Source organism: Zalophus californianus, chromosome 9 (genome assembly GCF_009762305.2).
Source record: "Zalophus californianus isolate mZalCal1 chromosome 9, mZalCal1.pri.v2, whole genome shotgun sequence".
NCBI classification, from domain to species: domain Eukaryota; kingdom Metazoa; phylum Chordata; class Mammalia; order Carnivora; family Otariidae; genus Zalophus; species Zalophus californianus.
The window spans coordinates 20,949,188-20,975,971 of NC_045603.1; the positions used below are offsets into that span (position 1 = coordinate 20,949,188).

Genomic DNA, 26,784 nt, shown 5'->3' on the forward strand with positions numbered 1-26,784 from the left:
TATATACAGTTAACTGGAGAAAAATATGTGTCACACTATATCCCTTGATCAGTTATGTCCAAGAGAACAGTCTTTACTCCTATATGGCGTTGATCTCTGTCTTATGCTGTGGAGATTTACCCCATCCACAGTGACTAGAACAGCCTTGGGCATGGTTTTCATCCTCAATTTTGCAAGGGAAATCTGAATTCGCATGAACAGCCTAAAATCCTTCAAAAGGCAAGGTCTGACAAAAGGGGTACCTGGCTTGGATCCATAAAAAACCTTCATGAGTGTATTTGCTGTTTCATAATAGAACACACCACATGATTTACAGAAATATACTTACTATTTGGAACAGACAGCACTGCACCACTCAAAGATAACTTCCAAAGATAAGGGAAGTAGCCTTGACTCAACTCTCCGGAACATTTTATAACCTTTTTGCTAATAAAGAAAATTACCTAGGCTTGAGAGAGAACTCTTAGCTAAAAGCACTTGGATACAATTTAGGCAATTTATAATTTTTTCAGCCACACTTAATTCATTTTCTCCCACACTCCCAAGATCCATGATCTGTGTGGATCCTTCCTGTGTCCCCCACATTGTTCCTTTGACCCATGTCAATGCAAATGGGCTACCAATTTCTTATATTATCAGAGCCCTGATTACTGTTTGCTGAAAATTCTCAGGCTGTGAAATTGCTTAAAGTTAAATTTCAGTGTAGTCTCTTTATCAGTTTTACTGCCCAGGAAAGTAGACACCGTTTATATACTTCCAATTAACCCTATTTAACAGAGCCTCCTAGAACTCTACTGAATCATCTCACACATTCCAGTGTGGCTTACAAGTATACAGATGCATGCAGGAACCCTGCAAGGGTTCACCACAGCCCACTCACCATACTGGCTCTGTTGAGTGCTCTTGCTACAATGCCCCCCCCCCACCCCAGCTATTCTTTCCTCATCTCCCTTTAAAATATTGCAAATTTCCTTAGCAGCCGTTATCTTATCCATACTTGCCCATTTCACTTCCTAGGCATATCTTCCTGCATCCTTTTAGCTCCAATTTGGAAACAGATCCAAAATCCTGCCACCCGTCAACCACATGCAACGCCACCACCCTGGTCCATCATTACCTCTCCTAGATTTCTCAACTAGCCTCCTAACTGATTTATACCCTGACTCCTGCTCTCCATGAAGCAAGAAGCAAGATGCTTTCAAGGCTACCAGACAAATCATTACACCCCTGTACTCAAAACACTGCCCTGACTTCCCATCTCACTCTAACACCTAATTAATACCTACCATGACCTCTGGCTCCCAGCTCCTCCTCCTTCACTCGGCTCCAGCCCTCCTGGCCTCTTCGCTATTCTTTAATCATGCCAAGCACAGTCTCCTCTCAGGGCCTTTGCACTAGCCGTTCCCTCTGCTTGGACACTCCTTCCCATATATCCTCTGGCTTACACCCTCCTCCAGACCCCCTCAGGTCTCTATTCAACTATCACTCTGCGGAAAAGCATGTCATGATGAGTATGCTCCCCACCACCCCTCTCTTTCCCCTTCATTCTGCTTCATTTGATTGACCAGTGCCTATCATATCAGTTTATCCATCAGCTTCTTTGTCGGTCTCCTCTCACTTGAATGTAATTTCGCTGGAAGCAGAGAGGATATATATTGTATATACTGCGGCATCCCAGAAACCTAGAACAAAGCCTGGCCTATAGGTGAATGTAATAAATAATTGCTGAATGAGTGAATCTTACACAGAATCACTGTCATTCTTAATGCCACAGCCCTAGTTTAGGAGAAAATAGTCTCTCCCTGGGCTTGGTGTTGTAACCTCCACACTAGTATTCCTGATTACATATCCCTGCTCTTCTCCTTTGTCTTCCATATAGTTACCAGAGTGATGTAATCTGCTATCTGACCTTGTCTTTTCTGCTTAAAAATCTTCTCCAGTGTCTACGGTATATAGGAAAACTTCCTCTGCGTGTTATATAAAGTCTTTGGAGATGTGGCAGCTGCCCATTGGCTAAGCATCATCTCCTTCCATAGTCTCATAGACTAAATTACTTGTAACTCGCTCATGTCCCAGTGACTTTGCACTTGCTAGTTTCTGGTGCAGCCAGCCTTCCCCACTTTGCCAACCTGGCAACAACTCATTTAAATGGTCCCAGTTCCGATGCCACCTCCTCAGTGAAGCCTTCCCTGATTGTCCCAGGATAGCCTTAAGCACCCCTACTCTAGGATTCGATTCCACCCTTCATATAATTTCAAGAAAGTATATTATTATAATTTGTTTTCAGGCCAGTCTCCTAGTAAACAGCAAACCCTTTGATGAAAGGGACATCTTATCAGCCTATTCTTAATGTTTGACCTATAGTAAGTATTTACTAAATGCCTCCTGAATTAATTTATTAGTAGGCAAATAAATTAATACAAGACAATGTTACAGAATACTGTGCAAAAGGATCTGAGCAACTGTGTTCTCAATCTGGGAGTGAGAAAAACATGTATTAAATTCAATTAGAGATTCAAGGCAAATAAGTATTTATAGTTAGATCAACAATTCAAAAGATGGGGTTAAAAGAAAAGTGAATCAATCACGTCCATCTATGCAAATTTTCAGTATTTTTCCCCTGGTTATTTATTCATTCTATGGTGCCTAAAGAACACTCCTATTCCTTTCTCATCCCTCAATACCTCTGGAAACATACGAAGACTAGACAAGAACCTATCATGAAACTATAGCAAATTATTTAAATAAAAAAACTACTATCAAGATATATGAAGAATACTCTGAAAACACTATTTAGATCCATAAAGGATTTGAATAAATGGGAACATATACTCTGGGCACAGGTTGATTCAATTTCATAAATTCTCAATAAATTAATCTATAAAATTAATCCTTCCCCCAAAACATGATTTTTTTTTTAAGTACTAGACAACTTCTTAAGTTTACATAGAAAAACAAGCATGTAAGAAGATCCAGGAAACTCCTGGAACAAGGAATAAGAGGAGACTAGCCACACCAGATATTAAAACAAGTTAGAGAAAACAAAACATAAAACTAGAGAAATTAACAGTGTAGAGTTAGCCAAGAAACTAACATTAACAAAACAAAGCAAACTCCCCAAACAGTTCAAACTGTTTAAGGAGATGCCACGCATTCATGCCACCTCCACCCTGGTCTAAGTAAACATCAGCTTTCTCAAGAATTAATCTATCACAGGCAAAGAAAAAATACATAGTTCAAAAAATGGGGGCAACTAGGTAGTTACTGGGAAGAAATAAAGTTGAATTTCTATTTCATTACTAAACTATGTGTGAATAAGAATAAAATCATTAAAATACAAAAAAGACATTGCTGAATTAGTTTTATGAAAGTTTTAGAAATCTTTCCTACAAACTAACCTCCACATAACAACTCCTCCCTAATCATCCTGCCTCCGTCTACATCAATCCCATCTCCTTGCTTATTCTCTCTCCTGGAAACTGCAAACAACACTGTAGCAGTAACCTGCTTAGACCACACACCATGTAAGGGGCAATCATCCCTAACTCTCCTGTCCCAGTCAAAGGAATTTAATCTTATTTGGTGCTATCTTGCTCCTTTCCCCCCACCCCCACCTCACTTTTCTCTTTTCCTGCCAGAAAGTCACTTACTATGTCTAGTAGGTCTCCTCCACGGACCCCTGCAGTCATTCACTCCTTCCATTCCCCAGTTCATAGGTCACTGTGATACAGACTTGCAATTCAAGTAAAACTGAATCAGCATTTAAGAGACTGATAGCAAAAACTGAGATCTTTCTAAAAAAAAAATCATAAAATCATTCATCCAAACATGTAGAAGAAAGTATGATAATAATCATTTAAAGAGAGTCTGCTCAGCAGGTAAATATACACACACAAACATACATATATAGAATTTCCCCAAATTCCTAACACCAGAGAGACAAATAATGATAACGAGTTAACAACTGTTGGGCAACATAACCATCTTGCAGACACTGTGCTAAGCACTTTCCATGTACTATCGCATTTAACACTCACAATAACTCTAACAGGTAGGGACTGTTAGTTACTCTCAGTTTTACAGTTGAGGACAAGGATACACAAGGAGACTATGCAACCTGTCCAAGGTCCAAAGGTGAGTAAGTGGCAGAGCCAGGATGGGAACAAGACTGCCTGCTCCAGAGCCCAGTCTCTCCACCACCAGGAGAGATTCTCCTTTAAATCCTAATTCTTTTCGAAGAAAAGTAGAAAGTACTGACCAAAATCTTGCTTGGAATAGAACAGAACACTGATACTGAATTAAAGATCACATATAATAGGGTAGGAATTTTTTTTAATTCTTAAATATTGCTTTTAGTTTCAAGGCACCATTTCTCTTAACTGACTCACCCAGGTGTTTAGGCAGGACCTGGTTTTACAAATGTTGCTCATTGATGTATGTACATGTATCTCACTGGCTTTATCTTTCATCCCTCCCTCCCAAACTGAAACTCCTTGCTAAATTTCTTGTGTGTTCACATTCTAGTTCACTCTCACCTCTTCCTAATGAGCTGTGCTCACTGGTAATGTCCACCATTTCCCTGCCCCCCTCCCGGCCAGAGCTCCCTAAGCTCAAGCTCCCAGTCTCCCAGAAGAACACTCCAATCTGCTCTCCTCAGACTCAAGTGAGAGACAGGTCTGTTTCTACCCTATATTCTTCATCTAAATTCTGAAAGTTCTACCCTTGAGAGAAATACTCAGGAGCTCTGATGTCCATCTTACTTTTCCTTTAAGTCAATTTCAGAGCTAAATGTCTGATTATAACTTTGTTCACAGTACTCCAATTGTTTCAACAACTGCACTTACCTAGGGGGAAAAAACCCTCAAGACCGCAGTTTATGCAGACTAGTCAGAAAGTAAATATGAAAAGAGTAAGCTAAAGACAATGCGTGGAGCCAAATAATTTAAATATTATGAATAAGTTCAATAAATGGAAAGCCCAAATATGAAGATAACAGTAGCATAAATATTCATTTTCACCATTGTGCGTATTACCATCTGACATGTTTTGTATCTGCTAATGTGTTTGTCTGTTTGCTCCTCCCCTTTCTACCAGAATGTTAGCTCCACGAAAGCAAGATATAGATGGTTTTGTTCACTGCTTCTCCAGTGCCCAGAACTGTGCCTGAAGCATGAAAATGCTTAATAAGCACTTGTTTAGTGAGTGAGCTTCTTTTCTACCTCATCATCTCTCACTCAAAATCTATTTGCTTTCATGCTCTGGCCAAGGTATCTAGAGATTATCCTTACAACTCCATTCTTCTCAGGTTACATCCAGGGTGGAGAGGCATCTGACGAGATCCAATTCTCAGAGGCACAAAACTTAACTTACCACTCCCTAAACAAATGTTCCCTGATTCTTTTAGAAAAAAGCAAAGTGGGGAGAGGCAGAACAGAAATCATACCTTGGGGATGAATGGAATTGATTACGGTTTTTTAATAAGCTACTCTTTCACCTACATGAACATAGCTTCTCCATTCATATCCCCACTGATTAATAAAATGATTGTATTCTTTGGAAATACCACAAAGCTAATTGCCAAAGAAAAAGAAATAGAAGCTGTAAGTGGTAAAGCACCAAAGGACCATGGGGTTCTTTATGCTCTGGACAGTATTTTCACAGGCACTTCAGTGACCTCCATCCCAAATTCTCTCTAGGTCTAAACTGATTGATTCAGATTAGATTTTCTGGCTTCATTTCCTTGTGATGACTTTGAATGTCGAAGTGTACCCTCAAGGGTAAACGGGTTGGGTGAGAAGCAAATGTCTTATGTGGTTATGTACTGAGCAACCGCTCTCTTTCCCTGCTGAATACAGACTTTTGATTTAATTAAACCTGGAGGAGAGATTCCTTTTTGGCTTTATCCAGGCCCTATTAATTATCTCCCATCTTTCAGAAATCATAAACTGCCACTTAGCTCTCCTGATACCATCCCCATATCCCCCACCCAAAGGTCCCTGGTCTTTCCCTGCATTTTCCATTTCACCACCACTACCACTACCACCACCACCCTCTCTCCCAAGCCATCGCCCTGTTGACCATCAGATCTCTAGGTTCTTGCTCAAGCCAGCTCCTCAGTCTGGAATGCCCTTTCTACCCCCTGACTTATCCGCATATCTACAGCCTAGTAGAATCTCTGCCTTATAGCCAGGTCATTTACACATGAAACAAATCCTTACTAGTTTGTGGCTTTTCTTAAATCTTTCATTCCTGGAGCCCTATCACAATGCTTTGCTTAGAGAAGGCACTTAATTCTTGTTTACTTTATTGAAACTCATTTGGAGACAAACATTTTCTGGGGGTTTTACATAGAATTTCTAATGGATTACATTAGGATGACTGTCAATCTCTTTAACCTTCTCAGTCTAATTCATATGGTCACATTATTTTAAAAAGTTACGTTCTCCACATAGAGGACTAGCGGCTAATACCAGCACCCTAGGTTTTATATGGTGATTTCCAATCTGCTTGTTCAAGGATTACTGGGTATCTGTCCACTAAACTAGACTTTGGGATATAGAGATGAAAATAGAGTCCCTGCCCTCAAGGAACAAAATGTCTACTTGGGAAAGAGAACCAGTAGACAAATAATCACAATACAGTCTATAAAGTCCTATGAGATCTTTGTACTGAGGGATGTTAAGAGGACAGACGCTGTCGACCTAGCTCAGCTTTGCACAACAGAGGTCAATAAAGAGGGTAAGTGTCACAAAGCGTCCATGAGAGATGGTATCTGAACTTGCCTTGAAAGTCAGTCTGAAAAGAGGAGAAACATTTCAAGCAGAGGAACCAGCCCATGCAAAGGCACTGGATCAAGGGAGAACACTGCATATTTCTAAACACTGCAACAGGTTTGGTGCTTCTGAAACATTCCATAGAAGCTTCAGAACAAGAGGCAAAACAAGCAAACAGGGGCTGTACATAATAATGGGCTTGCTATGCAAGGCCAAGGGATTTGGTCTTTAACCGGCAATTAGTTCCCTGGACACCATGCTATCTAGATTACCCATTTAGGATTCCAGGGAACAGTTAGTTTTTCCAAAGAAGGGAACACTCATTTTGTGAATCACAATAGTACAAACAAGTTTAGCTAATTAATCTTTTGTTCAGTCAGGTAACAGAACAGAAGCTAAGAATACGGTTTTGGAAAACTGGAAGATACATGTTATAATGAGAGCAAAGGTGCCTTTTCAGGAAAAGAACTTGTCAGTGGAATAATCACAGGCAGAAACTGACCAAGCAAATGGCATTTCAACTGGATTCATTGAGAAACCATGTGAAACAGTAAGGTCACTGGCGAGGAATCAAGACTAACTTCACGAAACATAACTAGACTCTGACCACCCTCAGAGATGGCAACATCCAGCTGTTTCACCACTGGATCCACACTGCTTGGCATTTGGATGGACATAATAGGTGCTCAATAAGTATTAGGTGAATGAATGGATGAAAGAATCAATCCATAAATACCACTCCCTCTACAAAACTGATCATCAGTTAAATAGTTGAAGGGCAGGGGGAGAAAACTAAGCACAGTAATTTGTAAGGTTCTTTTTTTTTTTTAAGATTTTATTTATTTATTTGACAGAGAGAGACAGCGAGAGAGGGAGCACAAGCAGGCGGAATGGGAGAGGAAGAAGCAGGCTTCCCGCGGAGCAGGGAGCCCAATGCGGGGCTCAATCCCAGGACCCTGGGATCATGACCTGAACCGAAGGCAGACTCTTAACGACTGAGCCACCCAGGTGCCCCAGTATTTGTAAGATTCTTAAAATGTTCAAAAGAAAAGCAAAACTTCAATACAAAAAAATGCATTTCTACATAAGCATGAACAAATTACCATAAATATTGGCTTGATGTGACTCACTCTGACTGGTACAGCCACGTAATCTGCATGAAATGAACCCAGAAATAATGGACACCAGTGAGTTAGATGCCACAAAGCAGTTTTGTGAGCAATGAATGGCACAGTAAGTGTCAGCTGTGTATTGTGGAAAGGGCTCCGCACCAGGAATGGAACAAGGATCTGAGTAAATCCATGCACACTGCACTAAAATGTCTTGCCCAGGTGCTAACCAGGTCTCCAACCCTGGGGAGGCACTTAACCTCCCTGAGCATCAGCTTCCTTATTTAGGAAATGAAAGGGTTGATAAGACACTCCTCAAGGTCCTTTATTGAAGGTAAGGAGAAACATTTCAAAATGTCCCAGGGTAAGCAGGTAGTCATATAAACAGGACCTCCGTTCATGAAGGTTCACCATTATCACACTTTCCTGAATAATTCTGATGCTTATGTCATGGTCATAGTTCTAGAATCAAGGGAATGTACAGCTCACCTCCTCTCCAAGAATGTCTAACCTGGATCAATTGCTTTAAAAATTACCATCCTGGGCGCCTGGGTGGCTCAGTTGGTTAAGCGACTGCCTTCGGCTCAGGTCATGATCCTGGAGTCCCAGGATCGAGTCCCGCATCAGGCTCCCTGCTCAGCGGGGAGTCTGCTTCTCCCTCTGACCCTCTTCCCTCTCGTGCTCTCTATCTCTCATTCTCTCTCTCAAATAAATAAATAAAATCTTTAATAAAAAAATAAAAATTACCATCCATCATGGACGGACTCTGAGAAACAAACAGGGTTCTAGAGGGGAGAGGGGTGGGGGGATGGGTTAGCCTTGTGATGGGTATTAAAGAGGGCACATACTGCATGGAGCCCTGGGTGTTAAACACAAACAACGAATCATGGAACACTACATCAAAAACTAATGATGTAATGTATGGTGATTAACATAATCTAATAAAAAAATTAAAAAATAAAAAAAAATACCACCCATCTAGTAAAAAATAGAGGTAAAACAACAGTTCATAATTTTCAATAGATGAGGGAGCCCTCTGAGATTATCTGGCCCAAGCCCAAGGCAGCAGATAGGAGTCTGAATCTCACAGCAGTTGGTGCCTGGGGCTGCACTGGAACTCCGGGTCCTGAAGGCATCCCACTGTGACTAGCTCTCTTCGACTGTCTCCAGACACTCATGCCCTCTGATACTCACAGGAGGTCCCCAGTGGGAGACCAACAGGAAAATTGTAAGTAAATTCCTACTGTATTACAAGATGTCTACTTTCTATAAGAATGGCTGCTAGCTCACACAAGCCAAAAGGTCACTGATGCCTTAGAGCAGATGCCTAATTAAGGGCCAAAGATCTCTATCAGCGAAAGGCTTCTAAAATACGTCATTATGTGTTTTTAACAATTTCTTGGATCTTCAGACTTAAGAGCCAACAGCTTGACTGAAGAATTAAATGCTAAATAAAGGGAAGAATTTCCCCTTTTCGTCTTGCCTTATTTTGGGGCTGTGATTTAGATCTCCTCCAAAATTCTGCCATCTCCCTCTACAACCCAAGAGATATAACTTGCAGCATAAACATTTATGACAGTCTGGCTAGATTATTATGCTACTGAGGACATGATTTTCTTCTGCAAAGCTGTCTAGTGACTATAGTCCTAGATGAATTCAATAGGGAGGCACAGATCAAAAATGCAGTATTCGACACAGCTCATGAAGCATTTCTTCTATTTTATACAATCTAAGTTGCCAATTGAATAGCAAGTTCCTTTCAAAGTAGATCACCATAGCTGGTGTTAGAAGTGGTCTTGAGTCTCTGTTAAAGAACAGTCCTCTCCCTAAGCAGCTTTATGTGGGAGTTGTACATTCCTCTTTTTCCCTCTGTTAAAAAAAAAAAAAAAAGTCTCATGGAGAGATGGTAAAGGGACTATATTAATTATACTGGAAAAAGCACCAGAAAAATTCAGTCAATATCCTTAATATGATTCATCCAATGCCCAAAGAAAGGTTGTGTCACATAATCAATTTTTTTTTTTTACTTTGTAAAAATAAACTCCATAAAACGCCCCCTCTTAATACAAAGACCTTGTAGGTAGTAAACATGTCAAGATTTGAGGGCAGTCCAACCTAGACAGATCTAGAATGTCAATTAAAATGCAAAACTGATTCTATTTCTGGTCCTGGTAATCAACTATGGAAAATAGTTTCAATGACAAGAATGCCTGCAGAAGCATGAGGTTGTAGTTGTATGATTGGGGGCAATTTCTTCCCTCATGAACAAGACTGAGGTTGAACTCTGGAGTTCGGCTACTAAAAGAAAAGCTGCAACCAACTCTTCACTAGTCATCAACTTTCATGGCCCGAGTTTCTATGTGTACATGTATGCATGTTCACATACAGAAACATACAGAAAGCAGAAGTAGGAAAGAAGAGAAACAAAAAGGATAAACATGGAACACTGATTTACCACAGAAGCTGCAGGTTTCAAATTAAACCACCACCAAAAGAAACGGTAAAACACAGTTTTAATGATAGCTGTAATTAAGAAGTGTGAAAAATGAATGAGTGCATCTACACCAATCTCGGTGCTTCTAGACCATTTCAAATCAGCAAAATCAGCTGCAAGGTGCAGCAGCTAAATTAACACACACAAATAAAATGTTGTGGTGACTTCATCACACCAAGAGCCTACTGGCTCCACTCAGCACCGCTTTTATCAAATTTTCCTGCAGTAGTTTTCTATGCTGCCTTCAGAGACCCTGCAAAGGAATTAACATGACACCATGCTGTGAAACAAGGAAATGCTGTAGAATGCATTCTCCCAATTCAAAGAAATTCCCAAAGGCATTATCTGGAGGAGGGGTGTAAGAAGTGGGGAAACCCCTACAAAACAAAACAAAACAAAACAACAACAACAAAAAACAACTAGCTAGAGGTTGCTAAGCAATAGCTTAGGAATTTTGTTCTATTCTCTAAATAAGCATGCCACAACTATTAAAAATATGTTCACATAACAGCCCTAAGTAAACAGTACATTTCTGTATGTTTGCATATATACATACATATATGCACATACACACTCACACAAAATTCTGATTGCATAAGCAAACATTCTGTTCAGCAAGATAAGGAAGCCTAAGGAATTTTTTTCTCTCAAAACTAAACTTGCTACTAATTAAAGGGAAATATTTCCTAAATGCATCCAAAATTGCTTGCAGTATGAAATACGGAGTCTATTTCCATGACATACAAGCTGATTCTAACTCTTTCCATCTTGATGAATAGCTCAAATTATGTTGCCAAGCACCTGATAAAAAACCTTGCAACTGGAGGGAAAAAAAGAACACGCAAGGTAAGAAAACACCATTAAGGATGAAAGTAAACAAGTAAGCCTGAAAGAATGATCAAAGGAAGCCGAGAAGTCTACCAGTCAGCTCACAACATTGCTATGAGCCATAATTGAGTGTAGGAAAAAGAGTGGATATTAGAACAGCTAATCCAAACAATGCTGAAAGTATTTCAAACATTACTTAAGGATTCAGAAACTACAGTCTGCAAGGGTTCTAATTTTTTGTTTTGATGCTGTTAACCTATTTGCTGGTTTCACTCTGCAACTGGGCTATCATGTAAACATCCACAAATTCTTGCTCTTTATTTAAATATATGCTTTCATGTAAGAACCCTCCACCAATTATATCTACTTTGAACCCAGGGAACAGAATAAAAGCATATGCTGGATGTCATCACCACTATTTTAAGAAAAATCCACACAGGCAGTGGAAATAAAAGTGGTGTGAATGAGCAAGACAGTTAAGGAACTTTATATTCCAAACTCCCAATCAACAGGGGGAAAGACTAGACATTTCATCCCACTTTTTTTTTCTCATTTGTTACCAAAAATCACATTTATTAGTGCAGTATCTTACAAATCACAGGCTGAATTACACTTGATCAGAACCCTCCCTAGAGTGAAATGGATCAGAACTGGAAACCCCATACAAAATCAAGTAAGAGAACCCAGCTCCAGACCAAGGCTGGAAAAGAACTAAGCAGAATTACCACGGTGAAGCTTATTCTTTGGAATGCCAAAATAATTCAACACACCTGCTACCAAAAACAAAAAAAGAGAAGAAAATCCCCTTGTGAAGAGAGCTACTCCCATCAGCCACCAGTGAGAACTATACAAAAATGTTCCTGGTTTCCTATGCGCTGCAAGAGGCAGGTAGCCAGCCACAGACCTGAAGTTGTGGTTGTGTCTGCAGCAAGCCTCGGAAGACCCGGTGAAAAATTAGGGCACTCTTCTAAGAGTGATACCCTGGAATAAACAACCTGCCTGTGGATGCTACAACACGCATGTTCTTCCTCAGAAACCTGCTTATTTTCCACTTAGAAAAGTCTGACCATTCCAGTAGCCTCAAAGCATCTTCTCTCCCAGGAGGATGAAACTATGTTGTCAACTCAAAAAACGTTCCTATCATCACTGCCCCACCGGCCTCTGAAGAAGATGTAAAATATGGTTTGCAGAACAGGCACCCTGAGATTGATTCGAAAGGAAAAGCAGCAATGAGGTCATGAATTACTCCATCCGCCAGTGCAGGATTCTGCCTGCTGCGAATGTTACTGCCCAAGTTGTAAAGCCCACAAGATACAGGGCCGTTCGGACTTGGGTGGGGGGGTGCACAGGTACTTCAAGTGCCGCTGCCCAGGGCAGACTCCGACATAACTCACATGGGTGCTCGTCTTCACCTGGAAAGAGAGAATAGTTTGCTATGTGGGTCGCCCAGCCCCGGCCCTTCCGGATTCTGAGAGTGCACCCTCAGCATGCCAAGGATTCATCTTGCCCAAATTTGTCAGTCACCCTCCACAGATTCCCTGCACACTGCTGCAGTTTACCATCATGAACACATTCCCCTGGCTGCCGCTTCAAGGACAAAGAGAGAGTGCTAATGTTTCCATCCCAGCTGAGCAGCTTAGGTTTATGAAAAATAAAAAATAAAATAAAAATTAAGACAAACAGTCCAGACAAATGACTTCTGGCCTTCTAGTTAGCTGGATCACCACAGACACGGATCCATGAAAAAAGGGAGAAACGCAGAGAGAAGGTCACTAAAGCTTAACTGGGAAGAGAGGGAGCGAGCGAGAGCCTTCAGTTCACTGCAGAGCAGCTCATTCAATGCAAGCACTTACCATAAAAATAGAAAGAGTCAAAAGAAGGAGAAGGGATCCTTCCTCAGTGTCTTAGGCGGAAAGAAATCCAGGCAAGGCTCAGGATGAGGCCAGCAAAGTGATGAAAGGCGATAAAACCACCACACACAAGTCCTTTTCAGCCTCCCCTCGGCCCACATGCAGTTGTTTGTGCTGTAAAAACCTTGAGAAGTCTGGAGCAGGACTCTCCGGAGAGCGAGCTGGAGCGAAAGCAGCCTGGTGGATTTCACTGCCGGCTCAGAGCATCACGCCCAGGACGTGTCCTCCCCCGGGTGCAGGGGCGTCCTGGTCGGGGTTGGCTGGGCATCAGGCTGGGGTCGGGAACATGAGAGGAGGGGAGGAAAGGAGCCTCTTTGGAGTAGAAGGAACTGCTAGGGAGAATATATCAGTATTCCATATCAGTTATTGCCGGCGACCAATCAGCCCAGCCAAGGAGCCTTTGTCAGTGTGACAGGAGAGCATCAGAAGCCAGCCGGTTCTGACAGGGGCAGGACAGCCCCCTGCCTCTAACAGAAGTTTGGCAGGATGGGCATCTCACTCTCCATCCGTTGCCGATTCTATTTGCTCATTATTAAAAACAAGCTCTCAAACCCCCGTAGTGACACCAGACGCTCAGGAAGTTTCCTGTGCATCCCACAGCAACTCTGCAAGAAGCCAGACTTGAAACCCACCCTAAATGAGATCTACTGGCATCTCCAGACCAGACAACCTGCTCATGTGCACGGAGAGGTCACCCCGAGTACAGCAATGGCACTTTGGACATAAGCTTCTCTATGGCCAAGGCACAGGATGAGAGGACCAGGGACTGGTCTCCCTATTATACAAGTGAAAAATTTAGGCAGGAAAGGGTTAAACGGTCTCTCCAGAAATTTGCCTCTCCATTTCACCATTTTCTTGTGCAATACATGCACAGAAGTAGTTGTTAGAGATGAATGTATGAGGATAGCTAAAAGTTCCCTTTGAGGTCTCTTAAGTCACCCATAAGACAGAGACTGTGTGGTTTTGGGTAAACAACCCTGTACAATAGTTCATAGGCACAGTGAAGTGTGAGAAATTGTGCAAGACTAATGGATGAGGCACAGAGCAAACCCCTTTGTGACAACTAAAGGATGAGTAGAGAAGTTGACACTTTTTCCTCTTGCTTTTCTCCCCCCATTCTATTTTAATACTGAACCCATAAACTTAGCACATATATATGAATCTGTTTGGGGCTGTGACAATTAAATTAGATATGGGAGTAGGTCTTCAAGTTAAATGCCAAATTTGACTCCACACTAAAACTTTAGAACTTTTTTTTAACGTGGGGAGATGGTCTTGGGTCACCTTTTTATCTTTGCGCAAACGATTAATTTCCTTGTGCTAGCCAAGAATTAATGGGAAGACACAAATGCTCCTAGGTTTGTTTGTTTTACAGGTGGCTTACATGGTACAGAGTTTAATTTTAGTTCTGTCTTTACCTAGAAGTTGAAGTATCATTTGGACATTTTGTTGTGATCTCTACCCAGAGGCAAACTAACTTTGGAGAGCTTGAATACCACAGCTTAAAAGGAAGGGCTGGGCTCCAAGGAAGCAGTTAATTCACCACCAAAATGAGTCACAACAGGAGACCATAAAAATGTTCCACATCAAAGATGAACATAATAAAATGGAATTTCTGAAATGAAGAAAGGATGGTTTGCCAGGGTAGTCCTATGTACATTAAATAAGGAAAACCTGGAACATAGAGTCCCAAATTCTGCTTCATTATTCACATCAGTTCAACTCCAACCAGCAAACACTTAAAGAATAGCCAACTATGTTTCAGAGCCACAGAAATGAAAGTGACAGATCCTGCCTTCAAGAAGTTTATAGTCTCATGGACAGATTTAAATCTTTTCGAAATTTCAACACCATCATTCTGACCAAGACTGAAAATGTTCTACTATTTTAATGTCCCTCCAATAAAACCAAGCCATGAGGTTGGACTTTGGACTCAAAGTTCTAAATTAACCTAACAAGGTGTTTTCTGTAACCAAAACCCTGGGACATAGAAATGTGTGTGTTATTTTTTAAAATCTCATTAAAACATGAAAAGGTTTTTTAACTAAATGTTTGCTTTTATCAGCATCAGCAGCTTCTGACACTGCAAAAACATGGGCAGCATAACAAAGAATATATTTAATAAGGGAATATTATTTAAAGCTCCCAAAGTAATTGAGATTAATACTGTTTATGGAACAGGTTCAACAGCTTGACTATACAGGATTATAATGAAGCATGAAAACGATAAAACAGCAGAAGTACAAATTACTTATTGCACATCTATATACCAATTAGGTCAATGAAAATGGGTATTCCAGTCACTTACCCTAATGCAATTAATTTTTTAAAGTTTGGCCACTATTCTGCTCTTCCCTTCTCAAAAGATGATAGACCCACCTTCCATTTCAGATAGCAACAAATGCCAATTAAATTTTGTGAAGGACAAAATATCCAAGTCAGTTACAATTGGGACAATTTCTGGGACTACATCTTGCTCACTGGTATAACACCAGTATTTAATGCATAAAAGGTCCACAGTAAGTATTTGTTGGATAGTCATATGAATGGCCAAGAAAATGGCTAAAGTTCAACAACATGATTTAACACTTTTTTCAAAGACTGGAAGGTAATTTGAATTATGTACCTATACCTGCCATGTGTTTTAAAAGAAAAAAAGATAGCTTCTTCAGAAAATTTGCTTCAGAGAAGCCTGCTGACAGAGCTTTATAAAGTCTGAAAGACCAGGATTCCTAAAGCTCGGTCTTTCAACACTGAAACGATTCTACTTTCCGTAACGAGCCTGAAGAGAAAAAGTAAAAACGTACCTATTTTCTAGATCACCAAGAGGGTAACTGGCCATATACTGCCACTATTGACATCAGAATCTGTTTATAGAGGTATGAGAATCAAGGAATTTTAAGTAACATGCTGCCCATCAATGGTTTTGAAAACGAAGTTAAAAATCTCCCTAAAGAAAAAGCCTATCTCTTACCGAACTTCTACAAACCAATGTCTAAAGGTACTAATATACACTGAACCCTACCCTGTGTCAGACTTTATTCAAGTGGCCTCTCTTATCTTAGTCTTCACAGCAATCCCAGGACATGAACAGAATTTTGTTTATCGCAGTTAACTGGGAATCGAGGAGGTTGAAGGAGCTTGCTTGCCCAGGTGGTAATACCAGTATATGAATAACCAGAACAGCCTCAAATTCTTCCTCTTCTCCATGGAAACCCAGGATTTGGACATAGAAGAACCCCCAAAATCTTTTTGACTAAACAGGTCAGATGCCTTGGGGACTCTTCCCACGCTGTTATATGAATTTGGGTGAGTAGGAATGAGACGACTCCATGTTAAGGAAGAAACACTCATTTTACCCCAGATTAAATGTAACCCTTTTATGGCAACAGAAATGAATTTTTGATGCTTATAATTTGAAGAGCAAGCAGTTGGTATTTGTTGATTTCTTTTTCCCAACTCTGACCCTACATTACATGTTAAAACCAGGATAAGTGGTCTCTAATTACTGGAAGAGTGGAGAATATTCCAGAGAAGTGTGGGATCTGACATAAGCACTGCAGTATAATCCTTTGCCTAAAACCTAAATTCTCCTTCAGCATTCAGTGGGTAGCCTGAAATGGAAAGAGAGTAAGCTGCTCTGCTAATGTTTCCCTACCAGAGGTCACTGGATGAGAATGATTTCTCCAAAGTGCTTAGTAGGCAGGCTTTCAAATATGCAACAACAGTTCCAAATACATAAAAGGTAAATAATCTGTAATACATAAATATAGTCATAGCACCCAAGTCTTCAAAAATGTGTTTGCACTCAGCATTTCTCAGCCAGAAGAATCCTATGGGATCAAAAATCACATCACATAGAGAGAATCCCTAAGATCACAGGCCTGAAACATTTTCTCTCCTTTTTGAAGATAGAAAAATAAATCAATGGTTGGCTTGAAAAGCCAGAATTGGGTTGAGTCTGGGGAGACCAAAACAAGGTGTGTGTCCATACAAATGGAAAACCAGTGTGTGCATCCAAAAATCCAACTGGTATGTCTCTACATTAATCTTTAAGCCTCACTAATGTTTCCCCCTACAGTTCTCCTCAATGAGTAATTAGGCATGACAACCAGTTCAGGGGTTTGTTCCTTCTCCCAAACTATGACAATAATTTCTGACTTCTCCCTTGTCCCAACCCAACGTCCCCTAGCCATCAGTACTGGCTTTCTAAAACACAGCAAGTATAATCATGCCACTGCTTCACTAAAAGCCTGGGAAGCTCAGGCCAAATAGTTTTTCCTGAGCCTGGCACTCAAGGCACTTTGCAATTGGACTTCAGTCTACCAGCATCATTTCCCATCAGTCCTTCTTGTATATCCCATGCTCTGTATACACCCAATTACCATGATAAAAGAATAGGGTATCTGAGGAACACTAAGTATCTGTTTTTCCTAGAATAACCTTCTCTCCCTGGAGAAACCCTACTGTTCACCTGTTAAAACTCAGTTTATGGTTATTTTCTTGGTGAAGATTTCCCCCAAGTGACTTAATCATATCTTCCTCTATATTTTCACAGAATTGTTTCTAGTCTTGTATTATAGGGCAAGTAACACTGTGCTATAATAATTTGTATCTTTTGACCTATTTAAGATCCTTTCATGGTCCCAGTGTCTGGCACACAATAGGAGCTCAATATATTCATGAGTGAGTCCATTTTTTATACCTCTTCTTCACAGGCAAAAGCACTCTGAAGAAAGCACAAATTTGTTTTTTGGAAGTCTGAAGGACTACAGGCTTATGAGCCATATATATTTCCTCCTTCCATCAGGAGCTTCTGTGGTTTAAGGCAAGAGCCCTGAATTAGAATCATAGGAGCCAAGCCCCAGGCCCGTCCCCTGTGTCACCTCAGGTAATCTCTTAACCTAAATGAGAAGAATAAAGCAAGTTCTGCTTACCTTTGAGGGCTCTTCTGAGCCACAAATGAGGAACCGTATAAAGTACTTTGCAAACTAAAACTATAAAATATGGTAGTAGGCAGAGTTACTGCCACCCTATCCTCATTGCTTGGTCATTGTTAACATCCCATCAAAGCCATCACACAATTTAAGACAAACATCTTCTGAAAGGCAGCCTAGGAGGCCAGTGACTCGGCACTTCTTCTTTCCAAGTGCCTTCCTCAATCCTGCCAGTCAGCAGTTAGGGGCAATGGAAGGGTCAGAAGGCCCAGACTCAGGTCCTAGAAACCTGGTCCCTCACATCCAGGTCCCTCATCTAGGAAATGGGAATCACAATGCCTATCTCACTAAGCTGTTGAATGAGATGGGATATGCATTTATATGCAGTATACATAAATCTGAGTCTCTAATAAGCATTCCATTACTGGTTGGAAAAAGCCATTTATCCATCACTCTACAGTATCTACCTACACCCCAACCACTGCCCTCCTTCTGTCTCTTGAACTCAACAGAGCTCATTCCCACCACAGGATCTGTGTAGGCGTTTCCTCTGCCTCAGATCCAAGCAAAGGCTTCCCTAACTCTGCCAATCATTTTCCAGCATGTTCCTCTCTAGACTTTTCACATTTATCTCTACCTGTAACAATCTTATTTGATTATTGATTTAACATGTGTCTCCTACATTATAAAGTAGGCTCCCTTCAGGCAAGGATGGTCTCTTGTGCTTATTGTGTCCCCAGAGCCTAAAAGTAAGTGTCCAGAACATGCTATGTACTCAGTACTCATGCTGTATCACCTAGTACGCAGTATATATTTTTTGAATATTTACAGCATGACCAATATGTATATATTGTTTAACTGCTCCTGTGTTCTCTACATCTATCCAAAGTTCTAATCATCCTTGTCTATTGATGGGGAATGAAATTTTTAAAGTCACTTAATATGATACTCAGTACAATGTTCCAAGTTTATATAGATATTTAATAATGTATAACAGACATTAAAGTATTATTCAGGGATGGGGGCACCTACATGCAATATGCCAACTCCTGCCCCATTAGAAACAGGAATTACCAAGAATGGCATACTGATTCTTACCTATACACAGGAACTGAAGAACTGAGCAAAAATGTTTATTTCATAAATCAGGGGGTTTACTAGATCCTCATTTCACATTTTCCTGCTCTGGTCCAAGCTCATCCTGAGAAGTTGACAGGGTCCTTGATCCCTGAAGCATCAACTAGAACAAATGGTCTTTAGAATACTAGCAACCCGGAAACCTAGGCAATTTCTCTCCCCTCCCAGGGAGCTGTCTTGAAGGCAAGATACAGAAATCCTCCTGAGCCTGACCACATCATCCCTGTTTCTGATTAGCCCAGGCTGAGAGGAGGCCTAATAAATAAAAAAAACCATGGCAATCCTGTATAATGTATGAAGGTTATTTTCCAATCGTCATCTGGAAGGTCATAGTTTTCAATTAGAGTATTTTCAATTAGCAATAGCACGCCAATCTACAAAACAGGCATATGGATTTGTCATTGGCAGGAAACAGGTATTTTGTTTTGTTTTGTTTTGTTTTTAAAGGGAAAAATATCCTAGACTCAATGCCAAACATATTTTTTCCCCTAACCTGTTCTTCCTCTGGATTTCCTTTTTTCCATTTAAGAGCATCACTCCCTACTCTGTTGCTCAAATAAAATATTTATTGTCCCTTATGTGGAAGACTATTTTGACTACTCTAGAGGGTACCTAGAAATCTCAGCATCATTCTTTTTTTAAGATTTATTTAGAGAGAGAGCAAAAGAGCAAGCAGAGGGAGGGGCAGAGAGAGAGGGAGAGAGAATATGAAGCAGACTGGCCCACTGAGTGTGGAGCCTGTTGTAGGGCTCGATCTCACAACCCTGAGATTATGACCTGAGCCAAAATCAAGAGTCCAGCGCTTAACTGACTGAGACACCTAGGGACCCCCACCCCCCACAGGCATCCTTCTTTAACTCTTCTTGCTCATACTCCCCCCTAAACGTTTCTTACATCCATTAGCTCCCCAGTGCCACAACCCCAGTCTCATTACCAATTCTCCCCTGGGCTAATGTGATGGTCTCAGAAGCAGCTTTCCTGACTTGCATCTCACTCTGTCCAATCCATCCTACACAGCTACCTGAGGATTTTTAAGCGAAAACACCATCATGTCCTCTCCCACTGAAAACTCTTCCCTGCCTCTTACCATGTGTAGGATGAAGGGTGCTCCTTAACTCACACATCCCCATTTGATTCCTCCCCATCATCCATGTCCTAATATTCAGAGCTCCAGAACATGCCAAGCTATTTAAAATTCCAGGGTCCTGACACAAGCTTTTTCCATTGCTTAGAATTTCTTCTTCCTGCCCTCCTCTTCCTGAACTCTTACTGTCTGAGATCCAACTCAAGCATCTCCCTCCACCTTGAAGCATTTCTAGACATGCACTCCCTACATGCTAGAGTTAACCATTTCTACGTTATGGCACTGGTCACACGGTATTCTATCTTCTTGGCAGATTCCTTCAGGAAAGTCCTAGTCCTGAGGTTTATTTACCTTTGTATCCCCAGAGATGAACTCTCCCCGGACACACTCGAATAAATGGTAATAGGGAGACTGGGCTCCTCTGTGTGTCTGACTCTTCTACTAGATTCTGTGTTCCCTGAGGGATGTAAGAGTAGCTTGTCTTTTTAACCTGTCAGCTTACTACAATGTCTGGTATATACGGATACTCAGGGTTTATTTGTGAAATTGTTTTTAATATGATTGGAGAAAAAAATCTTTCAGTCCAAAATATTTTAAAATCTCTCTGAGCTGATTTTTAATTAGCTCACTTTTTTATTTAAGGATTCTCCTTCTCCTTGAAATTATAGAACACCACAGGCATTAATTTACTCCACAAAGATTCAACCTCTGAAACTCCTGGCTTTTAATGGTAACCCAACTCATTAGGGCACCTTGGGGACAATAAGGCATTCCAAACATACATTCTACTTTGAATTGCCTGGCAGAGGAAAGGCTATTGATTTTTTGAGCAGCAGGACTTTCTTGGAGAGATTTCACCAGCATTTACGTTTGGAGGGGACAGAGTCCTGTGTTCCTGAGTGCAGAATTTCACTCTTAGCAGCAGGGCTACCAATGGGCTATGGCTGCTCCTTGGAAATCCAGTGCCCCACCCAACACAGAGGCACAGCTGCAAGATAGGGTGTGGCTGAGGAAGTAGGGCAAGACCTAGCACTTACAATGGACCCTCCACACCAGCCAGACTATTTTCCATTTAAGGAAATTTTCCATTTACCTCACAGAAAATTAGCTATGATGGATCTAAAGAACAGGAATAAAACTCCTGTCCATAGCTGCAATGGCCATTAGCACCTAAAGAACTAGTCTCCCCTTAGTGTGACTAACTGGGTGACATCCTCATCAGCAAGGAAGTCCACCCAAGTGACTGCAGACACCTGCCCAAGCCAGTTGGAGTGGAGAGCAGAAGAACACCTGCATTCCTCATTCTTCCAAAGTTGCTGTGCCACAAGCAGAAAAATCAAGAATGAACCGTAATATCAGTGCTACAGATGTGATTATCTAGTCTGCCTTTTTTAATACAATTTTCCCTCATTTCTCTGTAACCAATCTTGAGTTCTATTATTTGAGTTGAGAGGAGAAACAGAATGAGCATTTTAAATAACTATGACATGCTCATATTTTGGTAAAATGAAACTAGCCCGTACACTGACCATTCTATATCTTTGTAGGGATGGACTTTTCCATTTATGAATTTTTAAGAAGTCCCTTGAACCTCTAACAAAAATAAATCTGTATCTCCGGTGGGAATGAAAAAGTCATACAGCCACTTTAGAAAACAGATTAGTGGTTTCTTTAAAACATACTCTTATACTTTTACCAGCAACTGTGCTCCTTATTTTTTTACCAAACAAGTTGAAAACCTATGTCCACACAAAAACCAGCACACAAGTATTTATAGCAGCTTTATTCATAATTGCCAACACTTGAAAACAACCAAGATGTTCTTCAGTAGGTGAATGTCCAAAACGTGTGGTACATCCAGACAATGGAATATTATTATTCAACACTAAGAAGAAATAAACTATCAAGCCATGGAAAGACATGGAGGAAACTTGGATGTGTATTACTAAGTGAAAAAAAGCCAATATTAAAAGGGTACATACTATATAATTCCAACTATATGACATTCTAGAAGACACCAAACTATGGAGATAGTTAAGATAAATGGTTGCCAGGAGCTAAGTAGGTAGATGAATAGGCAGAGAACAAAGGAATTTTATGGCCCATAACTACTCTATGATACTGTAATGGTGGATAGATCATATATTTCATGGGTTTTGTCAAAGGTATAAACTTGAGAGTGATCCCTCATGTTCACTATGGGCTTTGGGTGATGATGTGTTAATGTAGGTTCATCAGTTGTAAGAGATGTACCGCTATGGTGAGGTATGTTGATGATGGGCGAGGCAATGGCGATAGGGACAGAGGTGTATATGAATTCTCTATACTTGTGCTCAGTTTTGTTGGGAACTTAAAACTGCTCTAAAACAAAGTCTATTTAAGTACAAAAAGGAAAACTCACTTTCCCTGCAGACTACAGGTTCGTTTTTTGTTTTACAACTTTCAGTTGCTTTATGAGGTAGATACTTCTGGAAAATGAACTTTTTAAAAAGAATAGTGAGAGGATTCCCCATACTCCAAACAAAGTTCTAAGAAATTCACCGTGGCAAACACAGACAAATCACATGACTCTGTCTTTATATCTCAGAATCCCAACTATGAATGTGGTAACGTCTGGAACGTCCCCCTAGTACAGTTTCTATTGTCAAGGCCTAGAAAACCAGAACACTGAACATATTGTGAATTCCACTAAAAAATTGAAAAGAAATTTAAAATTTTTCCTCTTTCCTTCTAAGGATCTTCCCCTTTTAGGTTTATTGTGTATTACTGCCTAGGAGTAAAACAGGAAAAATGTGTTAGGTTAAGAAAAAATTGGCATGTAGGTCTCCATGCAAGACAAGAGAAAGGCAGCCACAAAGATTTAACCACACCTCTCAAATTATCAAGTTTCAACTACAATACCAGAAAATAAGAGTGAAAGGAGTATCTCCAAGAAGGGTCTTGTAGTGGCTATGTCTGGAGAAAAGGAGGAGGAAAGGGGAAGGTGGTCAGAAAACCATAAGGGAAGCATAGAGGGAAAGGATGCCGTGTCCATGAATAAAACAGTGACTGTTCTCCTGAAGTTCACAACATGGTAGGTTAAAAAAAATATGAGTACATAGCTAAATGCAACATAGGCAGATGGTGATAAGCTCTAAGACACCGATACAAGGAGGGATGCAGGGGAATTTTAGAAGACCTTCTGAGGAGGGCAGATTTGGCTGGGCCTCAGAGAAATGACAGGCTTTCTGCAGGCAGAAGCTGGGACCAGCCAGGAAGATCACACCTAATAAAGTTATGGCCAGAAGTAAGAGAGAACTGGGTCAGGAATGGATGGATTCCTTCATTCATTCAGACATTCAACACACATCTTTTTAACTCCTGCCAGTGGTAGACATTGTAGGTGGTAGAAGAGGTTAAGCAAAATATGATGAGCAGGAACAAAACTATACACAGCTTTGAACTTCAGGTTGCATTTTTTATAGGCAGCAGAGAGCCTGGTGGGATGGATGCCATGGGTGACTTGCTCACCTTCAATTCCTCCCTCTTTCTAGTCTCCATTCCCATACAGAGGCCAGCAAATTAAAACCTACATTTACCAGACTCCCTGAAGCCAGGACTCTGAAGGAGAATTAGGTTCCATGAATTCAATGTGTTTGCATGAGTTTGGAAAGGTGGAAATTAGACGGAGACCGTTTTCTTGACCTCTTTTGGCTGCTTTTCAATTTGGTAAGGTTATAGAGGAGTGAGGTCTTCCTGCAGCACCCTTCTGGGGTACATGGTCTTGCTGGGTAATGAAAGGCAGTTGAGGGGCATTAGCACCTCTGGCTTCCTGATTGATGAACACCTATGGCTGAAGTTCTTAAACTCTGGACTTTTAGTAGAGACCTCAGAGGTAGATTCTTGGTGCATCCTTCTAATCCTCCTCTGATTTTATAATCCCTAATCCCCCATGTTAAATCCTCTCATGACTGGAATACCTAGAGTAGCCTCAGTTTCCTACACTGAATCCTGATAGGGGTAGACAATAAAGAGTTTTAAGCAAGAGAGATATGATCAGATTTGTGCTTCAGGAAGAGACCTGGACAGCTGCTTACAGGACAGAGTGGAGACAAATTTGGGAAACTCTTAGGAATGTCCGACCTAGACCAATGTGCCTGGAATACTGGGACTGAACAAAAGACTTGTAGTGGGAGAGAAAAAGGAACGAAAAGAAGAAATTTCCTAAGTAGAATTTATTGGATCTATTGAAAATGGAGATGAGAGAAGAAATTTAAACTTGGCCCTAACTTCATCCCAACTCTTCCAGGGCCCTCTGTACTCTGTTCTTCACCATCATAGCACCTATCATACTTTCTTAAAATTCATCCTTCTCTTCAGGCTTCAGACCTTCTTGCTTTTTGCTGCAGCCTAAGTGCAGAGCACAGTGAAGATTCCACAACAGAATGATCAGTGCACACTGGTTGGCTGGATAGAAGGGAGGAGGAAAAAAGGGAGGGAGGGAATCTCCAACCTTAGAGCCACTGTGAGGACTGAGATTCTGTTAACCAAGTAATCACAGGTTGAGTACTGCTTGAATAATGTTGAATCTTGGATTAGAGGGGGCATCCAGGTGAAGATAATTAGCATACCAGTAGACACAGGAATCTGGAGGCTGGGAAATAGGAGCTTTGACACAAATTTTAGAATTACTGCACAAAATGAAAGCTGAATGTTTCACAGGAAAAGACAATGCTTCAGTAAAGCTTGGGTAACACGCATATTATTACAACTACGAAGAGAGTCTATAAAATGCCAGTCACCACGTGAGACACTTATATGCACATTGTCCTTTTAATCCTTATGACAACTTATAAGTGAGGTGTTCTCATCCTCATTTACAGAGAAGGAAACTGAAGCTCAGCAAAGTCAAGCACTGCCCAAACTCACATACCTGTTGATGACAGAGCTGAGGTTCAAATCCAGATCTGCCTGACTCCAAAAACTGTGCTCATTATTCTCCCTCAGGCTCCATAAGAGTTAACGAAAGTGACAAAGGACTGGTCAGAAAAGAAGTAGAGAAATGCTAGAACATAAACGCCAATTAAGCAGAACAGCAGCAAAAAAATCAGGGTAGACTAGAAAATGCTCACAGGAATCCAAAATCAATCAGGAGCTTCTTTAACAAGAGCAAGATGCTTTTGGGCCAAAGAGAACAGTGAAAGGTGGAAACCAGAGATGTGAGGGGTGAAGGCAATGAATAAGAAAGGTCCCCAGAAGATGGAAAGAATGAATAAGCAGCCATTGAGAAAGGAAGGAAAACAGATAAATTTTTAAGACTGAGTTGTGGTCCACCACCTGATACCTACAAAGGAAACAATGAGTATCTGAGAAATGATTTCATTTGCTAATAAGCCTAACAGATGTTAGGTATATGCACTGATCGGGCTACAAACAAACAATTTTCCTTTTGATTGGAATTCTATCAATCTATTTTGTAGCATGGATTAGCTCATGCAAATAAGAATCTCTGATAGGAAGTTAAATTTGTCTTTGGTCAGCCAAGAGAAAGTGATCAGTAATTATCATTTATTAAATGTTGCTCTTTTTTTGCCCCCCATAGTCTTCCAAAATCCATGGAAGGAGATAATAAAAGGGTCCTTCATAGCAAAACAATTATTAACTGTCATTTAAGACTATGTCAGCAGAACTACAGAAACACACAGAATACAATCAGATATTATCTAAATAGCTACAAACATTGGAATGAGAAAAGAGAAAATGGAATACAATCAAGCAGAAAATAGACTGGATTTAACCAATCTAGTAGTGAAGAAACCCGGATGGATGATTATGGACCTACATCAGACTACAGAAGATATAACCAGAATCCATCAGATGAAGACCGTAAGACCATTCATTCCATGTGGACATGTGGATTTGGAGACCTCCCTGCTATAGCAACATGAAAGAGGGCTACATGTCCTTCATAGTTTTAAGAAAAATCCACCTGGACATCAGCACCTCCTGACCTTAAAACCTAGCAGAATGGTTGATGGTAGAATTACTTTTTTTGGTGGATAAACATCTGTTAAGACTGGGAGTATCTAGAAATTCATGGAGATAATATTTTAAATTAAATCTGTCATATCAATATTTTTGTGTTTGATATTTGAAGTGTTTATAATGTTTAAGAGAGTATGGCATATTGGGTTAGCTAGCAGATGACCACTGCAATTCCAAATTAAATTATGTGATTCTGTGACTTCAAGTTAAAAGGTATGGCAAAACTTTGCTAAGCTCGTTACAATATTGGAAGGTTTAGGAGAAGTTTCACCACATTATACATTTATTAGATTTGTAAGAATTAGGAAAATTTTATTAGGCAGGAAAATGAGGTCTTAAAAAGAAAGTATTAAAATTATTAATGCATTAGAGTGTTTAAGAGAATTTAATTAACTAAATGAGACCAAACTGTAACCAGATTCCTTGTGACTATTAACATTTATAAATTTAAAATTGAATAAAAAGTTTTATGAGTTTAAAAGTTTAAG

At 40.4% G+C, this 26,784-nt stretch overlaps 1 protein-coding gene across 7 annotated transcripts in view; it reads right to left on the minus strand.

Annotated features, from left to right (window-relative positions):
* The window catches only part of ANO4 (anoctamin 4), a 452,569-nt gene that overhangs the window by 361,213 nt on the left and 64,572 nt on the right, over positions 1–26,784 (minus strand). The window contains exon 1 of one of the 7 annotated variants that reach the window (XM_027593734.1): positions 13,058–13,316. The exons of the other annotated variants lie outside the window; for them this stretch is intronic. The gene's annotated coding sequence lies outside the window, so the exon portion shown is untranslated. Of the gene's footprint in view, positions 1–13,057; positions 13,317–26,784 lie in introns of those variants that run through there. 7 annotated transcript variants of the gene reach the window in all.